General features: G+C 42.0%; 1 protein-coding gene across 1 annotated transcript in view; it reads left to right on the top strand.

Moving 5' to 3' along the window:
* Positions 1-638: 638 nt before the first annotated feature.
* The window catches only part of BACH2 (BTB domain and CNC homolog 2), a 230,420-nt gene continuing 204,060 nt past the window's right edge, over positions 639-26,998 (top strand). The window contains exons 1-2 of the mRNA XM_083497525.1: positions 639-1,587; positions 8,201-8,322. The gene's annotated coding sequence lies outside the window, so the exon portion shown is untranslated. The remainder of the gene's footprint in view (positions 1,588-8,200; positions 8,323-26,998) is intronic.

Genomic DNA, 26,998 nt, shown 5'->3' with positions numbered 1-26,998 from the left:
ACTGGGAGCTGGGCTGGCTGTGCCGCAAGAATGGTACTAAGAATTTATTTTTGTAAATTAAGCAGATAAAAGGAGAGCAAACATGAAGTAAGATGCCATTTTTATGCACTTTTCTGTCAGCACCTGTGCTTCAAATGACAGCCCAGGGCAACAGCTGAGGCCAGCAAATGACTTTTATGGAAAAGCTACCGCCTCCTTTACCAATAGGCTTCCGAAATTTCCAGAATTTTAGAGAAGCCTGGATCTGCAGCCAAGCTTTGTGGTTCAGTTCCAGGGTCCATATGGATGTATACTCCTATAGTCATTTGAACATAAGTCGCATTGAGCCCCACAGGGCTTACAACTGGGTAGACCTGCAAAAGAGTCAGTGACTCAGTGAAATGTGTGAACTGCCTCCATCAAAAAGTATGGTGTTGGTGCTATAAGAAGTGAGGGAAACACTCTGTGATGACTTTCATGCATCCAACCCATCACAGTGTTGATGATGAGTGACAGGAAAAAAACAAGAACATGCCCTTAAGGGATTGGGGGTAATGGAAACTGTCTTAACTAGAGAGAAAATTCTAAAACTGGGCAGAATCAGGGGTCAGCAAACTTTCAGCCAGGGGCCGGTCCACTGTCCCTCAGACCTTGTGGGGGGCTGGACTATATTTTGAAGGGGGGGGAGAACGAATTCCTATGCCCCACAAATAACCCAGAGATGCATTTTAAATAAAAGGACACATTCTACTCATATAAAAACACAATGATTCCTGGACCATCCGTGGGCCAGATTTAGAAGGCAATTGGGCTGGATCCGGCCCCAGGGCCTTAGTTTGCCTACCCATGGGGTAGATGGTGTCGCAATCACCCTACAATTGTAAGCAGAGATCAACCCTGCTTCCAGATTTTACCTTGGCTCATAATCCCCACCTACTTCCCAAACTGTCACAATCTAAGCAGGTTGTAAAAATGGGACAGGGAGGGGCTAGCAGGATTCAAGCTGCTGGCTGTTTAATTTGTTATTTCAGGGCCTGTGTCAAGGCTAGGCACCTGTTGAGGGCCCACACCACAGCAAAGGCCCTCTGGCCTGCTCCTCTTCACCATGGCAACCTGCTTGCTCACTTGAATGTTGCTCTGGCCTAGAGGGGATGGGCAATCAAACAACTGCAGTGTTTAGTACAGGGAGCAGTAGATGCTGCTGCCAGCTTGCTCATTAGGTCTTTACATAATAATAAAAATTTTATTGTTTATACCCCGCCCATTCCTCAGCCAGGAAGCAGGAGCAACTGGCAACAATAGCAGTGAGCAAGCAGATGCACTGTGGGGAGGGTGTGTGTGGAAGATGTCTTGCTCAAGGCCTTCAGCCCTAACCAGACTGACAAGGCAGAAGCAGTTAAGACAACCATTCCATCTTGAAGTCATTGGCACTAGCCCAGGCGAAGGGTTTGAGAACTGTATCCACAGCGTTGGAGGGATAGCTTTCCAATACTCGGATTAGGAAGCATTTCCAGCAGTTATACATTAGCAGCTAAAGAAAAATGAAGAGTCTGTAAGACTTTGGACAGTCCTGGAGTTGAACCAACATCACATCATCTTCTCCACTGAGTAAGTATCTGTGCACTCAGCACAATGGGCAAAGCCATTTTCAGCTCACACAGTGAGCAGTGACAATGTCCAGCCTTATTTCATTTGGCTGGAAGGGGAAGGGGGGGAAAGCAGCAGCTGCTCTTAGAGATGCATCAAAAGCTTAACATAATAGCACACTTGCCACTGAACACTGCAGTGGTTGTTTTCCACATACAACTATAATGATGCAATATTGGCATTTGTTAATGTGAGATGGACACTTGCGGTCTTCACAATACGTAAATAAAAATAAGTCATCTTCACCCCTGCTTTCAAGGATCGAATCAAGCGCCTTGCATTCTAGCACAGGTGCAATCTGCTGTTTGTGACTTGTCCTAGGCAAGAGCAATTCAGCTTTTAAGACACATGCCTCTTGGCTTGCTACACTCTGTTCATGCTCCCACAACTCTAGCTACTTATTCTCACCACCTCTGGCTTCCAGTTTCACCACACTGCCTACCAGAAATGTCTGCCTCTCGAGTTGTTCCCCCGCAGCGTAGTTTACAATTTTTTGCTTCTCTGTATGGAATATCTGACCAGACCAGCCTATCTCACAGGGTTGCTGTGAAGATATTATGGGTAGAGGAGAACCATGTACGCCACTTTGATATCTTTGGAGGGCAGTTGGGTTATAAATGCAGAATTATTGTTGCTTTAGGAGGCTGTCAGCTGTTCCAAAAAGATAAACGATCACATATTTTGCACAACCCACCTTGTTTTTTTAAAAAAAGGGAAAGCGAGATACATATATTTCAAACAAACAGTTTGGCCTTAACAATGAAGAATCCTTTGTCTCTGGGTAGCATTTGGTGAGAACAAAGCATTTAAATGTTATACCTGAGAGGTTCTTAGATTCAACTAAGGAAGACAAGTGGTAACTGAATGCCTACCTCGACTGTTAGATTGGAGATACAGCTTTTAAGTACACCCTTTAATTAAAAAAACACACAAGCAAACACCTAACCCTTCTCAAGTCGTCATTGTAACAGAATTACCACACTTGAAGAGCTGAAATATATCATGCACTGGAAGTTCTCGGTGAATCACACAGAGAGCTCTAATACTTTACACTTTAGAAGATTTTTCCTTTATTTTTAGAAAAGGCTGCCCTTTTTCTCCCCCCCCCCACCCCCTTTTTGTACTTGACATATTTGGCTCAAAGGACCTTTCCAAATGTTAAGGGCTAGTTTTTCATTGCAGCATATGGAGGAAAAGTCTGAATCCAAGCAGAGCCAATGGCTCTCACGCTGCAATTTGTCGAAGAGCCAGTGTTGCCTGCCTGCCAAACATTAATAGCTAGTATTTATCTGACAAATGGCCAGGATGTTTAATGTTCTACAGAGAATGCCTCACAATGGAGCTTTTACATATGGCAGGGGTAGGGAACTTTCTTCAGTCTGAAGAATGTATTCCTTTCTAAGCAACCTTTGGGGGGTGGCAGCCACATACCAGTTGTAGGAGGAGCCAGAGGCAAAAGTGGGTGGAACAATGACTGTAAATGTTTATCTTTGTGCTAGTTTCTAGACATCCTCTCACACTCTGTCCTCCATCTGGACAAACAGGGATCTTTACCAGAGTTCATGGGCACATTACAGCCTGACAAAAATACTCATGGAAGTTGTGACGCAAAGCTGGTGAGGAATTTGGCCTGGAGAGAGAGGGTGTGAGAGGCTGGTGTGTGGCCACATTTGGCAACCGGGTCAGAGGTGCTCCACGCCTGGCCCGACATGACACAGATTAGTGCATACTTTCATCACTTTGCATCTGCAGACTGGTAGATTAATATGCTACCAGATTTTTATCTGTGGGTGTTAATTTAAGACCACACTGCTTGTTCTCCACAGCCATGCCAGCATTTTAGAATTCAGAAATTGAACATACAATAACATGTTGAAAACATATACACACCAGATCACTGATATGTCCAAAACTTAAACAGGCAACAAAGAAATTAGATAACATAAATAATACAAAATATGGACAGCAGCCACCACTGTCTCCCCCTCCCTTTCTGTGGAAGCCTCTAACAAATCACTAGCCCTTTGCCCTGAACTCCTGGCCTACCTGGCAGCAAGTCAGTATTCACAGTTCAAAGTCTGAGGGTTAATCCACACAAGCAAAGTACAGAGGCCAAAATTCAAAGGTCAGGAAACACAGTTCAGAGTCCATTCAAGTAGCCAAGTCTGAAGTCTAGCAGTCAGGATATAGCCCATAGTCGAACCCAAAGCACAGTCCTGTGGAGGTCCAGGAGCATCCAAGTCAAGGTCCATCAACATGGGAAGTTGAGCAGACAAAGCACCTCAGCTCTGCTTCCTTTTGTACTTTGCATCCAGACTTGATGAGGCATGTGGACCCTCACCTGTTTGGAGCCTACTCCAGCTGAGAAATCACACACTTCCTCCCAGAGCTAGTGAGCCCCACCTGATCAGCTCGGGAGCTGGGTTGTGGGCCCTAGCCTGCCTCAGTCTCCTAGAGCACCACTCCCACAGCTCCCTACACCTCATAGAATCACAGAATTGTAGAGTTGGAAGGAATGGTATACATGATTCTATCTCTGAGCTTCTATTACCATGATTTTAAATAATTTACAAGTGTCCTGAACAGATTTGACTCTCTTGACTCCTCCCTTCACCTTTCTTCTAACTAATCAATATGTTTTCAGAATATTTGAGGTTTTGAAATTAAACAGGACCCTGTTGGGCTTTCTGGGTCATTTTCTATTTTCACGTATGTTGGATCTGACAGCTCTGAGACACCTCAATCACTGTTCCAAAGCAGTTCAAACAACACACCACATCCTGAGCACTCTTCAGAATACAGCCCAAACTTTCCTCTTCCGCCACCTTCCCACCCCATCCCCATACCCCACAAATTATCACCTCCTCTAAAACTCCATCATTTATTCTATCTAGAAATGATGTGTCTTTGTGATCAAACCCCAAAACTAATTTACTCAGTCAATGTGAGGGTAGTTAATATACAGGGAACTATATAAAGCAGAATAAACAAATCACAGGAGCAATCTGGATTTCTATAGAGGGTGTGAAGAGAGACATAAAGGTATTATTATTATTATTATTATTATTATTATTATTATTATTATTAATTGAATTTATATCCTGCCCTATACCCGGAGGTCTCAGGGCGGTTCACAGAACAAAATCAAAATATAAAACCACAAAATATAAAATGAAAATGAAAATAACAACCCAATTGTAGCAATGCAATTATGCATAGTGAGGCTTGGCTTCTGAATTGGATGAGGATAAATAGGAGTTATTATGGGGGGGCACAGCAGCACTTTGGGTCATAAATTCAGCAGCAGTGCGTCTGCTTTGCATGCAGAAGATCTCAGGTTCAATCCCCAGCATCTCTAGGTAAGAACGGAAATGTCCCCTGTCTGAAACTCTGGAAAGCTGCTGCCAGTTTGGTTGACAATACTAAGTTAGATGGACCAGTGGTCTGATTTGATGGAAGGCAGATTCCTTTGTTGGTATGCTCCCTCTTGTATGTTCTCAAGTGCTTTGAACATTCTAAAGTGCTGCCTAAATGCTAGCATTAACATTAGTATTATTACAGAACCTCTGCACCACAGCAGGTGGAAAGCCTTGAGGGCTCAACCCCCTTCTTAAATTGTTTAAACAACACAAACGCCTAGGAGCACATTAACTCTCTAAACAACTGGAAATCATTTTCCAGGGCTGCCTGTTCAATGAGAGCCATTCAATTCCTTGAAATGCAAGCTATTTTCGAGTCATTTAGCGCAGCAAATGGGACAGGTCCCAATCTGTTTCTTCAAATTTCTGTAATTTAAAAGGGACATAACTGCATTTTTTATTCTAATGATCATTGCAAACTCATGTAGAAAATGTAAATGCACAATTCAGAATGATCTTGCAGCGCAAGGCATAGCCTCTATTAATGTGTTCCAATTTGTAATTCTTTACACAGTATGAGATTGGAAAGCTGTGATTAAAATTAATTAGGTTAAGTAAAGTTTATCCCCCCCTGAGCACTGCTGTTTGAAGAAAGAAATGGTACAACACTCGCTACATCTGGCGCTGCAGGAAGCAAAGGCATCAGGCAGGAGAGCGAGGCTGCTTAGCTAGACGTTCCATGCTGCTTATTTGGCACACCTTACGCACCATGTCCTCTCTTCCAAGAGCTAATTGAGACTAAAATACTTGCTGACACCTTGCAAAATTTTAACTACTATCTGTGGATGTCGCAGAAACTGGTCACTGAAACAGTTATTTGGGGCAGGGTTGTTTATTAAGAAAAAGTGAGAGAAGAAGCCCTGCCTTAGTGAATGTGGGGCTCCCTCCTTAAGTATCAAAGATATCGCACCTGTTGAAAAGAGTAAGAAAGCATGCTGTCAGATTTTCATTGCAATATTCAGCTGATTAAAGCATTGGTAAAGCACACAGATCTCAGTTGCTACTAGGCATGGTACACTTTTTTAAAAGGAGATATATACAGTATACATATACTTATATTTATAAATATACATATAATTTGCACATGCTGGCATGTTAGCATCACATTCTCCCATACCCTTTTGGAAAGGTGAGCCATTACTGTAGCTGCTTTGCCAATACAGTTGGTGGTTATGGTGGAACGCAGGTACACAGAATTGTCTACCACCTCAAGCATGTGGTCACCACTGCTGATGCGTGGAGTGCTATCAGTCTCCTGACCCAGGATGTTGGTCTTCATCAGGCTGAACTCCCTGCAGTCTTGGGCAAAGCAGCTGCTGAGTCTCTGTAGAGCTTCCACAGAGTGTGCTGTCAAGGCTGCATCATCTGCAAACTGCATCTCTTGGAAAAGGACAGGTCACACCTTTGTCTTGGCCCAGAGACTTGTGGAAGACCCCTGTTGCTCCTTGAATGAAAGTACACATCATCTTCATGCTAAAGGCATATGAGAGCATGAGGGAGAAGAATATGCCAGAGAGAGTTGAGGTGAGAACACACCAATTAGTCACTGAAAAACTCAGCTCTGCTATGAAAACCTAGAACACATTGTCCCTCCCAGGGCGGTGAACCTGAAGCCCTCTATATGTTGTTTAAGTCACATAAGGTTGAACCAGCAGATGTTGACCAGCAGATATGCTGTGAAATATGTTAAATCCACTAACTTAATACAGAGCTTAATCCTGCTTTGAAGTATTGTTCAATATTTTAAACACTAGATGGCAATAGACACATTGCTTTATTCAATGAGGTTGAAGAGACAATGTCCTAAAATCAGTTATGACAATGAAAAGCATAACCTGGAATTTAAATTTCTTGTTCCCAAGCCCTGCTAATTATACCTACCTTGCTACATTTCTATCACAATTTTATATTGTCCATGATCTGTGCCCTGATGACTGTAATGTCAGTTCTGCTGAAATTCTACCCCCTCCCTCTGAAATACCGTATTTTTTGCTCTATAAGACTCATTTTTTTCCTCCTAAAAAGTAAGGGGGGATGTGTGTGCATCTTATGGAGCGAATGCAGGCTGCGCAGTCATCCCAGAAGCCAGAACAGCAAGAGGGATTGCTGCTTTTTCTGCACAGCTATCCCTCTTGCTGTTCTGGCTTCTGAGATTCAGAATATTTTTTTCTTGTTTACCTCCTCCAAAAACTAGGTGCGTCTTGCGGTCTCGTGCATCTTATAGAGCGAAAAATATGGTATATGGGAAAGGTCTAGTGGATTTCAGTGGGGCCAGGGTATTTTTCATTTTTAATCTTTCTTGGGAAACATTGAAGGTGGGCAGAGGGCAGGGAGACATTTACTCCAGTGTAACACTTGTAGTTCAATGTTAACCATGCTTACTCAAAAGTAAGTTTCACTTATTTCCTCAGCACTTTATTTCAAGGAAGTACGTTTTGAATCTCCATTCATACAAAGAAACCTGAACTCAAATGACAAAAGCAAGATGTTCCACCTAGGGAGAAAAAGTATAGTCTGTTGTAAAACATGCTCAGCATGCATCCCATGTTCAGTCCCTGGCATCTCCAGCTGAGAATCCAAAATAGCTTCCTTAAAGACATATGGCTGGAAAATACCTTCTGCCTGAAATCTCCAGGAGATGCTGTCTTTGAAACAGACTGTGGGTAGATCCACTTCATGCATATAAAACACATTCAGTGCACATTTAAAGCACATGACTCGCCTCCCCCCCCCCCAAAAAAAAATATCATGGGAATGGTAGTTTCCTCCTAATGCAGCTACAATTCCCATCTCCCTAAACAAACTGCAGTTCCCAAGCCTCTTTGTGGGAAGTTTCTATAAATGTATAGTGTAGTATAAGTCGATATAAAGTTGCCTCTTATGCTCAGCACATCACACAGTAACAACAGTGCAGCCTTCAGCTGTGAGGCATCTGTTCCTTCAATAGTTGGGCTGGAAGCAGACATTTCATCAAATGCAGTTTGTCAGTTCACAATGACCCAACAGCAGCCTGACAGGCAGAAATTAAGCAGGGAGGGTGCTGTTAAAAACATTGCTGCAGCCCCATAAACAGCAGTAGCCCTCCTGACATGACTACAATATTATTGGCACTGCTGCTTTGTTTACAAGGATGTTTTCCTTCCTTCCCCTATAAGGGCTGCTTGCATCATGGAAGCTAAGCTCTGGGATGGCTTTGTGAAAAAGCTGGATGTCACATGCAGAACCCTCACCTGCAGGCGCTGTTTGGTTCGCCACAACTCGGTATATGCTCTGCCAGGTAAGAATATAACTTTTTACTAATAAGCACTGTTTCCCAAACAATCTGGATAGAATATATCAAGGGGCTACTATTCCATATTGCATAGATGGGTCAGCTGCCAACTCTTTTTTTCTGGCACGGCTCCAGTGCCTTTAACAGGTGTGTGGCAAGCAGAAATTCAGGAGCTAACGCTGTCCCCATTACTTCATCACCTTCCTTCGCATGATGAATTTCTCCCAGGCATGAAACTCTTAGGGTAGGAGCCTTGCCAGATAAGGAACTGGCAACCCTTTTTTGAGGAGTGTTCAGGTCAGCAGATACAAAGGACTGTGTCTTGAATAATTTCTGCATCTTGAATGTCTGCTCTGACAGGCATGGCAAGTTCTACCAAGACTTCTGCACAACCATGACTCTTCCTCTACATTTGGTCATGCTAACATCCATTAAGCATTTTGGATAACCAGAGTTTGTTTAATTAACATATCAGGGAACACCAAATCCTGCCAATTGTCAACACAGAAATACTTATGTTCGTTATTGAACTTACTTAGGATTCTCTAAAATATCTCTTTTGTAATATAAACATGGATGGCTTTGTTTGTATATGTCTGTGTTTTGCCAGTTAATATAGTCTGTTATCTCTTAGGTGTGATTTCATAATTATTAAATGTTTCCAGTTCCTCAACTTGTTGCCAGGTGTTCCTCTATCTCTTATCATTTGCAAAATGTGATAACTTGAGCACAAAGTACTGTACAACACTATATTCCACAGCTGATTTTCCTGCCTACGAAGTCAGTTAAGGACACATATCGTCATGTTCTAGGAAAATGAGGCATAGTGAAATGCAGTTAATTCAAACAGCCAGAAAACAGTTTGGAAGTTTTGACTCAAGAGCTGTCTGTATATACTGGCATGTCATTTGCCCCCTCCCCCCAATTCCCTTTAAACTGGTTCTCTCTCTCTCTCTCTCTCTCTCTCTCTCTCTCTCTCTCACACACACACACACACACACACACACACAGATGTCCTGCTTTCTCTGACAGGACTCCTGTGCCTTTCACTGTTGCATGACAAACAGATATTGTGCAGGTGTAGCATTGTCCAGTGTTACCACAAGAATTACTTATTTGCTAAGTATCCATTGCTGGTGTGTGTGGTGGTAGGGGAGGGGTAGTAGTACCTCTGGTGGGGGATGTGTCATGATTGTTCTGGGGTGGTTTGCCCACCTTTGGTCCCCACCCTGCTCTCACCTGTGGATTTTAGAAGCTGTCAGCTGTGGTCTCATCCTGAGAAAAGGCTATGACTGACCTGCTAAACCTGGTGAAGGTAGCTGATGTGTCTCAAACCTTCAGTGAGTTTAGGGTTTCCCCTGCCTGTGAAGACGGGCTCCAGTGAATTGAGCGGTGGAGACCAATGGTGGGTCCAATGGTCAAGAAGAGTGGTGACAAAAAATAAAATAAAAGCACAGTTGGCAACCATTGAAAATGGGCCGATGAAATATGGAAGTTATGAGTGAAAATACAGACTAACAAACAGAACATTGATTTAAGAGTTGTAGACAGTTCAGAAAAACAAAATAACAAACAAAGAAGTACCAGAAGGGCACCAAAAGAAGGGGGGGATTTGTGACCAGCTCAAAGTTTCCTTGCTGGGGTATGCTTATTCTGATAAGTTTCAAATGGTCAAGATGGTGATGATAAAGTTCTTCTGACTTAATATACTTTTTTTAAAAAAAAATACAGTCTGATATAAAGTCTGCTTAGAAGGGCCTGACTAGTCGTTGTTCGTGGTTGTGCCTTTCCTGTTAGTTTGTTGTGGTGGTTTTTCACCTACCATGCAAACCACTGTCAAGTGTTGCTGACACTGCTGTGGAATTAGATAATATTCTTTTCCCCCTTATAATCTCTCTAGTGGGGAGGGCGGTTGGCCATGCTTGCTTATTTTAGTTTATTTTTTAAATTTTATTATTTTATTATTTAAATTTTAATATAAAGATAAACTATAGAGGTATTTTTTTAAAATAAAAAGCATGACCTACTAATAACAGTATTAATATTCCACTCCACACACATTCATACTGTGTGAACTGCAGAGCACACAAAATATAGGAGCATTTGAGAGAATTCTCATGATTTACTAAACCTTCTCAACAGACTCAGTGCAGATGTCCAATGTGTTGGACTTGGACCTGGAAGACCAGGGTTTAAATCCCCACCCAGCTATGAAGTAATTTTGAGTCAGTCACTGCATCTCAGCCTAGCTACTACACAAGGGTGTTGTGGGGCTTAAATTAGGGTGGATGGGAAACCGTGTATACCACCTTGAGCTCCCTGGAGAAAAAGGTGGGATATAAATGCAAATAATAATAATGATGATGATGATGATGATGATGATGATGTCACAGCCAAACTATGCCCATTGGGAACAGTTGTCTCAAATGAAATAAACAAAGTCATATGTCCTATTGTGCTATAGTAAAGCAAGGGTAGAGAACCCAAGACACGGGGTCAAAACGCAGCCCTTGGGATTCTCCCTAAACCTCACTCCCTCCACACAGGCCACACTGCTCATTGGTGTCACACCCAGCCCTGACCTACAGGTGAGACTGGAGGGAGCCCAGATTAGAACCAGAATATATCCCTTAATTTAAGATACAGGGGTAGCTGGGTCAACATTTGGAAATGGGGAATGTTGGGGTGGAACCAAACTAGATAGCTGCTAAGGCTTCAGATACTGTTGAAAACAGCTTCCATTTGTATAGTTCCATGCCTTCTCTTGTCTAATGCCTCATACAAAAATCAACTCAAACCATAACATTTTGTCTTTTCTCACCTTTCCTAAACAGTGACAGCTAAAATATGGGACAGGAATGCCTTAGCTCTTGTGGTTTGCAACAGAGAGCTAGTTATAATATAGTTCTGTGCAAAGACATGCAAAGAGAGCAAAGGTTCTTGTGTAGTATGATAACACAATATCTGGGGCCATAACTCAACAGGCCTCCAATTTGATTGCTTCTGGTAAGCATTAACTAACTCTGCACTTCTGGACTGTGTGCTTTGCAGCCTCCTTCCTCCTGTTCTGCTTCTGATACTTTCCAGTGACCCCTGTAATAATGTTTTGCATTATTGTAGCGATAAGACTTGGTGGCATAAGAGCTCAGCTTCCAATCTGTGATGCATGTGATTATATTAGTCTTCCTTCAGTGGCTGCAAAGTCATAATAATAAATATATCCCTTCTGTAAATCTGCCCCATTGACGTCTGAGGAAGTTGGGTTTGTTATTGTTTCAGCAGAGAGCATTCTGCAACTTCATTGCTTTGATCCTTGGCCTTACGTGGCTTTTTAAAGCTTAGCAGAGAGGAAAGGAGGGTTACGAGACTTGTAAATGTTTCTGTTACATCAGATTGTCCTTCCTTGTACAATCTGCTTGTGTGACTCATACTTTTCTGTATTAAAACTTGCACATCTCACTCTCTGGAAGGCCCAGGGCCTTGTTCTAAAAGATTTCCAAACAATCTTTTTTTTTGGTTATGTTTAGACATGATTTAGAAGTACGTAAGCGCGAGTAACTGTTAAGCAATTTCAGACATTATTGATATTAATAATAACTTATAGACTACAGGAGTCTGGAGAGGTGTGAAGCTGCTTCCACAAGATTTAAATCTGTTCTTCAAGAGCCTCCTTCTCTGCCCACATAAAAGGGCAGAGTGGTCATAAACCTGTATAATTTTTCCTGCTGTTTTTCTTCTGCTGAGAAAAGCCTTCTGCGAGAGCAATACATAAATCGTTCAGCTGCTTAATGGTATCCGTTATGACTATGTTAGGACAGGGGGAGGAACTGCCTTTCATTGGAAGCCTAAGTAACATTTTCAGGCAATGGTGTCAGAGGTCCCATTTCCTGTTGGCAACATTTGCCACTGGTTGAACTGTGTGCAGAAGCCACAGGATAGGTTGGGACTCGAACCAATGGCTTCAAGTTACAAGAAGAGAGATTCCAACTGAACATCAGAAATAACTTTCTGACTTTCTGTTCAACAGTGGAACGGTCTCCCTTGGGAGGCGGTGGTCTCTCCTTCCTTGGAGGTTTTAAAGCAGAGGTTGGGTGACCATCTGTCATGGATGCTTTAGTTGAAATTCCTGCATTGCAGAGGGTTGAACTAGATGACCCTTGGAGTGCCTTCCAACTCTGAATCTATGAATCCGGAAATCGGTTTGCTAGTTTGTTTCATCACCACACCAAGCTGCGGCGGGACCAGGGGCAGGGAGAAATGGTTTTTAAGTCAGATGTGACTGGAAGGAATCATTAGTGTGTTGTCATATTGACTGTGGCAATCTGCCCACTAAAAGAAATAAATGCCCATTTTGGCTTTCTCCTTTTTCTTTCAGCAAACCACCTTTGTAAGCCAGCCCCCCCCCCTAGTATTCTCTTATACTTCCAGGGTTATTTGGTGCTTCTTTTTAATGGCATCCATCAGAATCAATAAGTATGGAGACCTTCAGTAATATGCTTCAACAGAAGTGTATTAATAGTTGGGCTACAGGGGCCAAGTGCTCATTTATCATGTTGCATTTCCTACCGACCCAGAACGACACAAGGCCGGCAGTTCTGCTCACTGACATGAATAGGGACGTATCACATTTAGGAAAGTTGTGTTTGCCCCCAATTAAGGGCACACATGTTCCAGTAGTTTGCCAACCTGTTCAACTGCAGGCATTATTTTTAAAATTAAAAATTTAAAAATGCTGACCACATCAAATGCCTAGAAGACTAAAGGTGGGAGGTATAAAATTAAAACCACTTAAGGTTGTTTCACATTACCCTACCACAACCACAAATTAGACACCAGGTGAATGTTGGCTTAAGAAGCTCTTCAGTGGCTTGGAAACTGGCCTCACATCCGAAGAATGTACAAATATCATTTATAGTATAAAGGACCAAGTGTAGGTAATTATTTGCAATTGTAAGCACCGCACTAATACAATTATGTAGACTGTTACAATTTATTGTAATATAAATCATGTAATAAGAACAGCTGTACTGAGTCAGTCCAGTAATCCAGCTCTGATTATGATCCAGATCTGAATGCTTAAATTGTATAATAACCTAGGAGGTTTACAGAGCAGCAGTGGTGAATCTGTGTCTCCCCGGTTGCTATTAGACCACAGCTCCTATCATCCCTAACCATTGCCATGCTAGCTGAGTCCTGCAACAGGCAGCAGGCTGGGGGAAGGCTGATCTGCAGGGCCACAAGTTCCCCACCCCTGTGGTAGAACTTCTTTGAGATTCCTCTCTTATCACTGTGTAATGAAGAACTGAGGCAGAGCCATTTTTCATCATTGGCAAAAGAGCATCCAACACTGTTGAGTAAGCAGTCCCTCCTGAAAGGCAAGGGTTCCAGCTTATCGTTCCTCGCAAGCAGATCTGATGCAGATGGGGAAGAGCCCCACATTTTAATGACCTAGCTACAAGGAAAGACTACACAACTTACTCTGTGAAAAATGTGCATAGCAGCAAGAGCCCTTCCAACCAGGAAACACTAAAAAATCAGGATATGAAGTTTTCCCCAGAAGCACAGCCCTGTTCTGGAACACTGCTAGGATGAGATACAGGCTACACTAGCTGTGTGAGTGCATCTCCTTGCAAGTTGGAATGTGTCTGGTACAAAGGAGGGGTGCATTGTACATGCATTTGTAGTGCCTTTTTGCAAAGATGGGGAGGCTTCACTTTCTCACTGATACTATTTTGAGTACCTGAATAGGATCATGTTGGGAAAGTGATAACTCTTTTTGTGAAACCAAATCCACCTGCAATCACTATCCCTAAAGTACTGCTAAATAAAAAATGAAGCCCCAAGACCTCAATTTGAATCTTTTGCAGCTAGAATAATAAAAAGCAGGCTCTGAAACAGAAATAACTTTATGAGGCAGGGATGTTGTTCCAATCTGTAAGTAATGCCATCTGGTTGTCTAACAATCTAGGCGGTTAACATGGTTCCCATCATCGTCACAGTTTGTGATTTTCCACATATGGCAGCGATTCTTCTACAATTTTGGTGCAAGTCCTAAAATTGTTCTGTGTACTGAAGTCTCTTGTAAATGTGATTTGGCTATACCAAAACATAGTCTCATGTTAAAATTATTTTCACCAAAAGAGTTAAATTAATACTATGGTAAAAAGTTTTTATTCCATACCATATGCATGCCAATCTGTACATAAAATAAGGAAACTAATTTGGTGTACCCACTTCCGCTGTGGTCTAGGACCAGGAATCTTCAGACACCAGAGTCTTCCAACAATAACTCCAAGGATGAGCTGGATCCACTCCCCATTCCATCCCGTGTGGGTCCATTGACCCTGCATCTCATCCCCTGCAACCCAGGTAGACCCTTCTACCACCAGCCTCCAATGACTGGCCCACAGACTTCTTGGAGGGTCCCAAAAGGTGTAAAGAGCTTACCCCAAATAAGTTCCTGAAGCATGAAAATCTACTGTCTAGGGAGGAAAAAAGCAACCGCTGCATGAAAAGGCACTGGTCCTTTTTCTGCTGATGCACAGCTCAGGGGGCAGAGCTTTCATCTGCAATACCGAGCCCAGACTATAAAGACCAGTTGCTCAAATATGCTGCTGAGGTCACTTGTATTTATTTGCTCTGGCTGCAGAACTGCTCTGCAGTTCTCAACACTAATCGACTTGACCTCCTCCCCTGTCTGTCCTCCCATCCCTCCCTCTGCCCCAGAGAGCATGTGAACTTCCAGGATTGGCTTCCTTTGCCTGGTGTTCCTGGAATGTCATTCTACAAGGATATTGGTGTATGCTTGGGGGCCCAGTTTCATGTGCATTGGAGGTGGGGTGCTATTGGGTTGTTGTTCCAGGACTGAGCCTCACCATCGTGCTCCTGGCACGCCTGTTAAATGAGAAGCTGTTGTTACATTCCCAAGATGCGCTGAGCATTTATCGCACCACCAATCCTTTTCCTAGCACTTAATGTTAATTGCTAGCCTGGTGTTTGCATTAGACTGAAGGATCTGGGGACAATTAAGGCCTGTGTCACAAAAGCAAACATAACCATCTCCTTCCAGAGAGTGAAATGCATAATGACTGGGTATAAAGGGGTTCTCAGAAATCCCAAGCTGAACATATTCCAGAACATGACTTTCTCTTTAATAGGCTCCCTGCCAGAATGACACATCGCTCTGGCTCACTGGAGTCGTTCATAAGCTGCCCTTTCTCACTCTGCTCCTTCCTGCAACATTCCCGCTTCCATGGACAGGCACCAGGGGATGGTGCTACCGGTGGCAAAATACTGTTATATTATTTACACTAGCAAAGCTGTGGGAGGAAAGAAAGATTCTTTGCTGCTTGCTCAATCTGGTGGAAAAGAAAGGGGAGGAAAAGACCACAAAAAGTACATAAAAACTGAGCAGCACAGAAGGAGTTGGATGCCCACCAAATGCTTAATTATTTGTGGCTGACTTGGGTTTTCCACTCAAAATCTCTAGATGGCTTTTGACGGTAAAGCAATATCGGAAAGCATCCTGTTCCTCTTCCTGCTTTCCTTGAGAGACCCTTGCTTCAGGGATATTGTGCCCTGAATATAAACTTGAGGTTAAACCAGAAGGCTGTGGGACTTGCAAAACAATGGCGAGGTCTGTCAAAGAGACCTAGTGATATGGAGTTGTTTGTTCTTTCACCCTCCCTATGAGCCAATGAACCCTCTGCCCAATAAAATGCCCCCCAGTGCAGTAAATAGGCACATCAGGGAGTGTGTTGTACATCACTGCGACCCCCCTGGAGAGCAGCAGGGTAAATAAGTAACCACGTGCAGGGTGTTTGTTTTGTTTTTAAGGTAGCAGAGTATTCAAAAGCATGACTCTCTCCGAGTCCCATCTGCAGTCAAAAGATTTGTAGGCTGGGATTCTGCCACCTTGGGACTATTCATCATGCATAGCTCTACACATCATGCATCATGTGTAAAAAGCTCTAATTTGCACTTTCAGAAATATGAAAGAAGAGAACCAATCGGAGACAAATCCCTGGACAGGTGCAGAATTGCAGACCTGATAAGATGGCTCACTCAAGACAGAGTTTCTTTTGTCTTTTGTGCACATATTCCTATTTTCTCTTTCTCTGGCCAGGATGCTTGGTGAAATTTGGTCAAGGCTGTGGTTTTCTTTGAGCAAACTCATATTCGTTCTATTACCATTTCTCCCACAATATTTGTGTCATTTTACAAATTAAGGCAGATAAAAAGTTTTCAGTTTAACATCAATCAAATAAATGTTTATCATTACTTTACGTTTAAAGCACTTTTCTGAGTTGAGGTGGGTAGCAACTAGGGGCCAGCCTTCTTAATGATAACACCTCAGTTTTGGAAGTCTATTCCCCCTCCCAATGCACAATCTGTTCATCTAGAGCAGAGCTGGTAACCCTGTGGTCCTTCAGGCATTGGTAGACTCCAATTCCCATCATCCCCAACCAGCATGGTCACTAGTCAGGGATGGTTTGAGCTGTAATCCAACAACATCTGGAAAGCCACAGGTTTCCCATCTGTGGAGGCCTTTCTGCTGATGTTTAAACTTTAATTGAAGACTTAATAGAGACTAATTCTTCCATTTGGCTGCTGTTTTTTTCTTAATTTTCATAGTTCATCTTAACCATTTCCTTTTTGTATTTTATCATGATAATGTTGGTTTCTGAACTATACTTCTGGGTAGTGTATAACTATCTTAGAGAAAATGAAATAATAAGATGCGTTGATTTTTGATGGGGTGATGTATGAAAGATAAATGAGGCTAGTACTGATGTTCTTCTGTTCCCTTTCTGCTCTTTGATTCCATGATTTAATACAGTGCCAAATCTGATTCTCATAATACTGCTTAAATCATATTTCCTAAGGCAGAGGGTGGGGAAGGGGAATTCAGCAGGTGCTACAAATACACCCAGATGCCTCAAGGTACAGGATCATTGGACGATCGGATAAGGAGGATTGAATCCAGGCAATATGATTAGACACATTCCACAAGAAAAAAGGCACTTCCTTCAATGGGCAAATTATTCACTGTCAATTATTCATTTAGGTCGTCTTATATCCAGTGAATTATTCATTCAGGTTTCCCTCTGAGCTACTCATGGTGATCAAATATGAGGTCAGAAAGCAATTTCACCAAGAACCTACTTGCAACGGTATATTTAGCAGAGTATAGGGATGACAGCGTCAAGTTTTTCAAACTGTTTTTTTCATACAAGGTTTTCTCAGGACGTTTAAGCTGTTAAAAATAAAAAACCACCCTTTATTATTCAGCTGAAGATATGTAAAAATAAAAGTTGATAGGCCAGTAACCTCATGAAAGCTGTTGCATAAGATGGGTGCCACAGCAGAGGAGGTCCTGCCTTATGCACTGAGGTAGAAGGAATATGGGTTAGCCAGTTGGTGCGCAGAATATTGATTTGCAAGACCCAAATAACTTTTAAAATGTACACACACACACACACACTCTCTCTCTCTCTCTCTCTTACTTATTTACTTCTTGCTTTGTTTATGGAAATTTCCCCCCAATCTTCTCCCCAAAGGAACCCAGAGCAGCAAACAACAAAACAATACAGAAAATTTTGAACATTGAAAATGTGTGGCTTGCCAGCATACATTAAGGACAGTACCATAATGGCTTGGATCCTAAGATTAAGTTTTAAAAGTTTATGGAAGGAAAGTTTCCCACTCCCCACTCTTTCCCAGCTGTGACCCCTCAAAATTCTCTGTGAACTGGGGTGTGGCACTCCTGAACAATGTTGCATGGGGGTGCTGGGGAGGAGGGGACCCCAAAACCAGTCTCAGAGCATAGGATAAGTTAACTTAAGAAAACCCATGGAAGAAAAGTTTCCCATCCCATTCTTCCCAAAGCAACTCCCAAGCCCTGTCCCACATTGTTCAAGAGGGGTCCCTCAAGCTGTGGTGAGGAGGGTGTGGGAAGTTTTCCTTCCATGAATGCCTTTAAGGTTAGTCTGATACACAGCTGTTTATATTTGTGGTTTTAATTCCATTTAAATGTAACTCGGGGGTTAATTTTGTGATGCAGGGTAACCTACAAAATATTTCAAAATAAATAAAATCTATTCTAGAATCCAAGCCATTATCTACTGAAGGAAGATGCTCATCATAAATTACTAAAAGCTTCAAAACTTTAAAATAATGGCTCTGATTCAATGTCTGTTTTGGGGGTGCTAACAATTCATGGACACTTGGGTGGAATCTACACACATATAAAAAACGCTGTGAAAATGCTTTTTAAAAGAGTTTTGAAAAATACATTGAATTTGGCATAGCTCGCTATCACCATCTAGTGCCACATTTGCATATTGCCCTTTACAACACAATTTAAACATTTTATTTGTAGCTGTATAGCTGAGTCCTTGGACTTGATGAAAAGGCATTTCTGTTGCATAAGAGGAAGTTGGTAGTTGTCCATTCACTTCTTTGAAGGCCCCACTCCTGGGAAAGTGGCAGCAACATCTAGTAATGAACAATGGATACGGTTCGATATTTGTAGTAGAGTCTGCCTTACCAATGTTAATAAACACTCTTTCAATCCCGTGTATGTTTACTCATAGTAAGACGCACTTTGTCTGAGGGGATCTATTCCCAACTAAGTGTGTATATGACTGGAACTTGAGTTCTTTAACCTTTGCTCAAGTTTTGACTTCTTATTAAGGTAGAATAGGGATTTCCATGCTTAGATTGCAACATTTACTGTACACCAAGATGCATCAACTCAAGATACAAAAAGCAAGAACATGACACAGATTAAAATATAGCTTCTGCATCTTCAATGAGGCAGCAGTTGAAGAAATTGAGCACTGATTGTGTGTGTGTGTGTGTGTGTGTGTGTGTGTGTGTGTTGTGTGTACGTACAGTAAAAATTGCTCTGGTTTTTATAGTTTACCTTTGTCTGCTTTAAGAACAAATTCTGTACCCTCCTGCCCACTCACTCACCCACACTGCCACCAATTTCCATGTTCTACCAGACATGTCACCAGCACATTTTAAAACCTAAACAGGACTGTCAAAGCTGCCTATCTATTCACTGATCATCTGCTCTACCAGATTTTAAACAGACAAGCAACAACAAGGTGAAACAAATGAAAGAAAAGTACAGGAAGCCTGTTTTAAGGTTTAAAAGTACCATGATTATGATGAACTGAAATGTGACTAAAAACACACCAGGTGAATCTTGTGCATTTAACACTGTTTTGTTTCAATACACTCTTCTAGAGGCATTGTCAAAAACAGCATTTGTCTCAATTAAAAACGGAACATGTGCATACATAGTGACTTTAGTAAGCAGAAAAATGTATGTGGCGTTGAAGGAACTTAGCATGTGGCCTGTCTTGCCAAAGGCAGTGGTATAGAGCAGCATTTTTGTTACTTCAGCCTATGATTCTGTGATTGTGTAGATTAAACATAGGAAGTTTATCTTGAGCCGGAGCCAATTGTAGAGGAGGAGAAGGGAGAGGAAAGGACATTATTTTAATGAATTGCTCATGGACAAAGAAATGAATATAAAAGAGAGGTTGTGAGCTCCTCTCTGGGAGACTGCCCTTGAGCATGTTCTAGCTAAACCATAGTTCAGCATACCATGTTGTGGGAATCGGGTCATTTTCTGTCTGTCTGTTTGTTAATGGGTCTCTATGCCACCATTTGAACTCCAAAACAGCATTCAAGGTGGTTAACATCAGCAATCAAACCACAAAATGATATTAAGACATAACAGACAGGACTATAGAAAGCCAATGACAAATTCAACCTCAAGTGGCAGACAAGGTGAAAGCTTGTTTAAATGACAGTCTTTAGCCGCCGTCAAAAGACAGAGAAAGGCAGCTGAATTTGTCTCTCAGAGAGAGGAAGTCCCACATTCTGGGTTCCTTCCTTAGATGGTGGGGTGAAGGCCCACTGCAACTAGCCTCAGTGGATGAGAAAGTCTGAATAGGAGATGATGAAATAATGCATTTGTCATTATGGTGTTTAAGAATATATCATCTCGTGAGCAAACTCTGATGCATTTTCTTTTCCAACGTCATTATTTTGTGAAGTGAAACAAATAAGGATAAAGATGTTGACGTGCACTGTGTATATATGAGTGAAAGAAACCTTTTCATTCTTACTGCGTCAGGGGACGGTCTTAGCTGTGAGAAAACATGACCTATGTGAAGTTGGCAAGGTCAGCTACACCCAGAGTGATTTGCTGCGTAAGAGCCAGTGACACCAGCTAAGTTGCCTCGAGGCCATTTTACTTAGGTAGCCAAATGCAACAAGACATTGTTTCTGAAATCTGAGCAAACAGCTTTCTTAGTTCCTTTAAAAAAAAAAAAAAGCACGACATTTATCCTAGAGCATATAAACAGACTAACTAGTATATTATTAGGGTTGGCGGGGTGTTAAGTGAAACTATCAGCAAAGATGCCAGTAATCCCATTAGCAAGGTGTTCCTATTCCGCATATTCACTGAATTTGGAAAGTGCAAGCTGCCTCTAATTCAAGGGAAGGGTGCTTCCAAACATAGACAATTTAACTGCACCCAAGTCTTTCCTGTTCTGCTTTAAGCAGTGGTGGGCCTTGGGGTCTCAAATTTCAGCACCACCCTGTGTGATGCCAAAAATTGACACCCTGCGCCTCTTGCATTCCATTCTATGTACCTCATAGTTCCAGAGACCCCTGAGGCAACCCTGAGGCTCCAAACCGGCTGCACTCCCCTAAATCCACCTCTGCTTTGAGCTGCAAATGTAATAGAAACTCTGCTTCCAAACTTCTAACAGTAAGGTAGGCAGGTCTCCCGTCTCCCATCCCCCCCCCACCCCCTCTCTTTCTGGCCCATTCTGTCTTTATACAGAGTGCTGATTGGCAAGACACCTCCCCCTTGACTCCACAGGGTGCTGATTGGTTGGCCTATATGGCTATTCCACCTTTCAAATGAAAGAAATACAAACTGTTTTCTTCTTCTTCTTCTTCTTCTTCTTCTTCTTCTTCTTCTTCTTCTTCTTCTTCTTCTTCTGAAATCAGCCAGGTGCATTTCAGAATCAGCCTGAAGAGGAACATTCCTGTCACGTATTTAGAATATATGGCAACATTTTGTTAGAGATCCTATTGGTGTGTTCTTCTCCTGAACTAGTTCAAAAATGGTCCAGCCTAAAAGAGCTGTTATGGGAAAAGCATTGTAATACAATTTCTGGTAGATATAGGAAGGACTATTAGCATCATAGATGAAGCAACCTATACTTAGGAATGCTCAACAGCTGAATGCACAACCACCCCAGTTTTTGTATGTGGGTCCATGGAGAAAATACAGATCAAAAGCAAATTTACTACTATGGTAAAATAATAAAAAAATACAGGGAGTGTTGTAGCTTTCTGAATAGCCCAGACTATGAAAGAGCAAATTGATATGAACTTACAGAAGCTATCAGCTGTGCTGCTTGTTCCATAAAGTTGTACTAATGTTTGAAGTGACTAAATGGGTCTGAGCCATTACTCAGAATCAACAGGATAATAGGGTATTGACAGCAGCATTCATTAATTTGATTTCTTACTGAACACTATGAGTGGACATGCTACAGTAGTTGGATCCTCATTTCAGATGCCTGTACATATTGATAGGAAATAAAGGGAAAATTACAGCACTGAGCATTGCCGCAATGCAGGAGATGAGCTAATGGAACATCACTGGGCAGGCATCTCAAGCAAGTTGATTGCAAAAGAAGAGAAGCCAGCTTGTTGTCAGCTCCAGAAGGGTGCAACCTTTCCCTCCCCTCCCCCCCCCCCAGTGACTGTGATCAAGACAGTGACGAGCCACTTCACTGAAGCTTGAATGCTAAGACTTGGGTTTGCCCTCCCACACACTTTGGGTGGGCAGACAAACTACAGACTGTCATTTGCAGAGTCAAAAAGCACTGGGTACAGCATTTAATTACTGTGTTAACACTTGGGAATGCTTTCTGTGCCAAGAGCCAGTTGCGGAGGGTTGGTGGTACTCGGCTGTCCTTTCACTACAGCATAATAACAGGATAAACCTGCACCTGGGATTGAAGCTATGCAAGTGAGAGTGCAGGGATGTGTTACCAAACGTCATTCCCTATGACAAAGCAAAGATGCAGGTTTTTTGCCTTACTTGTCCTATTGTTCCTTTGCTCTCCTTGGAAAAATGTTGTTCTTGGTAGTTCTGTGTGGCAACAGTAAAGGATTTTCACAGTCTGAGCTTGGGTGGCCAGGCCTTCTGTTCTTTTTAACACTTCTGTGGAAGGGAATTTTATTACCCTTGTTGCTTCACAAACCTCAAATCTCTCTTTTACACAACTCTGCTCATTAGAATGCCTGTAGGGCAGCCTCTTCTTGGCCACCAAGATATTATTTGGACTACATCTCCTTCATCTTTGACCACTGACTATGCTGGTGATGATCTCAGGACTCAAGGTTGTGGGAGGCTGAAGGCTGCTGTAGGAGGCTTTGTAGCCTAAGGTGAAGGACAAGATGGCGCCCTTTGCCAGTACACATACAGAAGCTGACTGGACTGGTAGATGAGACTCACTTTGACACAAGCATCCTTCCATACTTTAAGGGGTACAGTGCATGCTGCGAGGCACACACAGTTTTGTCTTCCTGCAGAGGGGAATGGCTGGAGCAACAGCCAGGACAGCTGCCACTGCTGCCCTTCAACATCTGCCACCTGAGGTGGCTGCCTGATGATAGGGTGAGTCCAGTGTGGAGGTTTCCATGTATAGGGCTGTACATTTGGTAATGAACCCTACTATTACAGCTGTATGAGCAACATGCATCCATAGCAAATGTAATTTGTAGATAGTGCTTGCTCCCACCCCATCCTGCCCTGCAAACACACACCTAATCAGGCACATATCAAGTATTTGGAATGCTCAAAAAGGACTATTAGCACTAAATCATTTGGATACTTAAGTTCTCAGTAAGTATATTTTACATAGCAAATCTGGGGGTTTTCCCATTAGGAGACCTGCTAGAGACTGAAGGAAGGTTTCTAAAGCCAGAGACAGCTGCTGTGTTCCTGACTAAGCAAAATGGATGAACAATCAACAATGAGCTTACTCCTGCATTTTTGAGTCAGACTTGCACTTTCCTTTATGTCATCTGAAACATGTACATAAAAGTAATTGGAATCTAACCTTTTGTCAGTGGTGAGAATAAAAAAATATGCAATTCAACAGCGTCTCTTCACTCAGCACTTCTTGATTACCTTGCAGATGTTCCTGTCTGGTGTTGATGTGAGAGAGAGGCAGGGTAAGCAGTGTAATCCACACACATAGGGTTCCTTGGTTGGATTATTTTTGCCATTTCCTTCCTGGCTAGGAAAACTGTATATACACATAAACACATACAGTAATTGTCAGGGAGGGGGTCACTTTCCTGAGTTCTCCCTCCAAGCTACTAATCAATCACACACAGGAACCAAACCTGTTACCGGGCTTTGGTTACCACCTGCCTGAGGGGCCACACCCAGCGATACTTGCTCACAGGATCGGTACTTCATGACAATAATATTCTTCTAGTTAAATTCCTGCCCTCTGATCACACAGTGCATATATGCCCTTCTGCATTTTCTTTTGAATACACCAAGACATCACGTTGAGAACAGCCATTTCTTCTTTCATTTTAAACTCTGCACAATGAAGAAAGGGGAAAATGTGAGTGCTGATATAAATTATTTCACGCAGTTAGAATGTTCTTAGTTAGGCAGTCAGATAACATCATCATCAATATCATCATGTTTATGTTGCGTTTCCAAAGTATTCCACGTGGTGTGTTTTTTTTAAAAAAAATCTATGTTTATTTTTGTATTCCATCCCATAACATAAAGGTATTGGGGTGGCTTACAACAAATAAATGAAATATAATTTTAATATAAAATTAAAGATAAAACCATAAAATTAAACACTGCTTCTCACTTTCAGTCAAAAGTTACCTCAGTAAACCTTACCCTGCCCCCAAGAAAAACAACTTAAAACAACTTATGAGGTGAGCCACTATCATATCATACAGGAGTTTGGATGGTGAGTAGGAACTTGAGAAGAAAGTGGCTTAATTAAGGCAGACACAGTAGCTTTGGGTACTTCCAGATGCACGGCTTGAACTCAAACAGGTCATTCAAATCTGGTGGGGGGGTTTTCATAGCATGTTTGGCACTTTAGCTTCCACGCATTCCTGCTTTTCCAGTCATTGATAATCATTGGTATTCAACTCACTCACCACCCATTCCATTGGAAAGAAGGGGCTTTGGTTGGGGGGAGGGGAGTTGTCCCTCCTTTCAGTCATGTCTCCTCCACTTGCCACCAAATTATTCCATTCAGGACATGCGTACAACTATCTCTGTGTGCACGCCTTAAAGTAATTTTAAAATCCCAGGATTTGTGAAAGGGCAAACGTTTACCCACCTTACTTATCAGGTTTCACAATGGACAAAAATGGAAGCTTATGCTGTTTTGGTGATGGGGTGGGCAGCATCCCTTTCCATTTAGATCAGTGGTGACCAAACTCGGCCTTCTAGATGTTTTTTGAGACTACAATTCCCATCATCCCTAGCTAACAGAACCAGTGGTCAGGAATGATGGGAATTGTAGTCCCAAAAACATCTGGAGGGCCGAGTTTGACCATCACTGATTTAGATGATGTGTGCTTTTTTAAAATAGTGAGATCTTGTGCAAGAGTGATGTTTACCTAACTAAGGGATACACAAGAATGATTAAGACTTCTTGCACAATCACTCTGTATTAACTGATTCACTACCAACTCTTAATAGCCACTATACCACACCTGAAGAATGTTTTGTAAATAATTAATCTAGCATCAAACAATAGAAACTCTCTCATCTCTCAATTTACCAGAAAGGGATTGCTTTCAGGCCCAACTTTACCATTAGGCAGAGTGTGGCAGCCATTTCCCGCAGCAGATTTTGGGAGTTCTGAAAGGGCAGTAAATTGTTACTTATTTAATTATGATTGTAAGCTATACTTCAGAGGAGAAACACTTGTGGGATTTTCTGCCTGGAGTGCCAAAGTAATTTGGCCAGCCTTGCATCCTGTACACCTTACCTTGGGGGGAAATGGATGCTATTTGGTGCTCTGCCTCAGAAGGAAAAATGTCTTGGGTTTGGCCTGTTTTCTTTCCCTGGAAGTTATAAATACATTTTAGAGACTTCGGTGTCACTCCTTTCCTTTAAAACCTACATGCCTCACACTTCAGCTTCTCCAAAATGGTTGTGAAATTTATTCATGCATGAACCAGCAGCTGAATTTCTGTCATGTAATGTTCATGTATTCTATCATTTCCTTTTCTTTCCTACAGAGGTTTCTTTTTCCCTGTCTCAGCTACAACTGTTAAAGCTACTTGCATTCTGCAGTGTTATTGGAACACCAGATTGTCTCTCTTTCATTTAAGGGCAAAGGAAGAGAGAAAAGCAAAGTGGGGAGTTTGTGTCCCTTGATATTTTAGTCCGTACACTAATAATTGTATCAGCAGGTTTATAAGCTGATGTTCTCTTAATTGTTTCACCCTCTCTCCTCATATGCATACGCTAATGGGCCCACTACCTCTTATCCTTTCATATTTTTTTAATTGCTAATGGTTTATCCAGTAATATAAAATGACTGATGGCCACAGTCTGAAAAATATAGAAAAATCAATATGCATCCAGACTCCATCTGTATAAGTAGAGAAGACAAGGAGCTGGCTTTGCAAGACAAAAGAAATCCTTTCATGGTTCTGCCGAAGAGTGCTAAAATACTGACCAATTCCCACAGCTTAGAGAATGAAGGCATGGCAAAACAACATGGGCTGTGAGCACTTCCTTGTGCTCCAAGTAAGAGGCAAAGCCACTTCTTGGAGAGCAGGAGCAGAAGAGATCTATTTGCAACGATGCTCCTTGCCTTCTTCTTGCCTGCTGGCCACTGTGTGAAACAGGACTCTGGAGTAGATGGGCTTCTAGATAGGGTCTGTTTATTTTCTTGTGTTTAAATCGCAGGGGCCTACGTAGGTCCACCCATATTTGCAATTCAACCTAATCAGCAAAATACTTCCTTTCACTAGGTTCTCCATTTTCCTTTCCTCTGGTCCTGGGGTAAAATTGAGCCAGCAGCAATTTTAGACGTTTATGCCCATGCAGCAACAACCACAAGGTGTTAGGCGCATTTTGGAACATCAATAATCATGGAAGTTTCTAAAGTAAACTGTGTGAGTTTCTGGCTCACATTGCTCATGGGATGAGAAGGGGAGAGGAGGAGATAGTGAATTAAGAGGTGGAACTGGAAATGGGGCAACTCAAATGACATGGGGTTGTAATCTTTCCGGTGCCTCTAATGTCTAGAGCTCAGGAAGTAGTTCAAATTTGTGATGTAAGTATGTTTCTAAAATTCTAAGGCTGACTATATCCAGGTATATTATAAAGACTTTTTGTTTTTTACTTCATCACACCTTTGAGTTATTTTTCAGCTGACTCTACAGCTTGTTTTATTCTGTTTGGTTGTATGTTTTTATTGCTATTTTAAGTCAGGGGGGGGTTATCATTGCTGCTGTTGTTAGTATTGTAAGCATTTTGTTAGTATTGCAAAGTAAATAAATGATTCTACATTGACTATAGCTTAATAAAAATGTAACCCAAATAGGCTAGATCTGTTCTCCCAAA

The sequence above is a fragment of the Podarcis liolepis genome, assembly GCF_965112155.1.
Source record: "Podarcis liolepis genome assembly, chromosome: 3".
NCBI classification, from domain to species: domain Eukaryota; kingdom Metazoa; phylum Chordata; class Lepidosauria; order Squamata; family Lacertidae; genus Podarcis; species Podarcis liolepis.
This window is presented reverse-complemented; position numbering and strand designations above follow the sequence as displayed.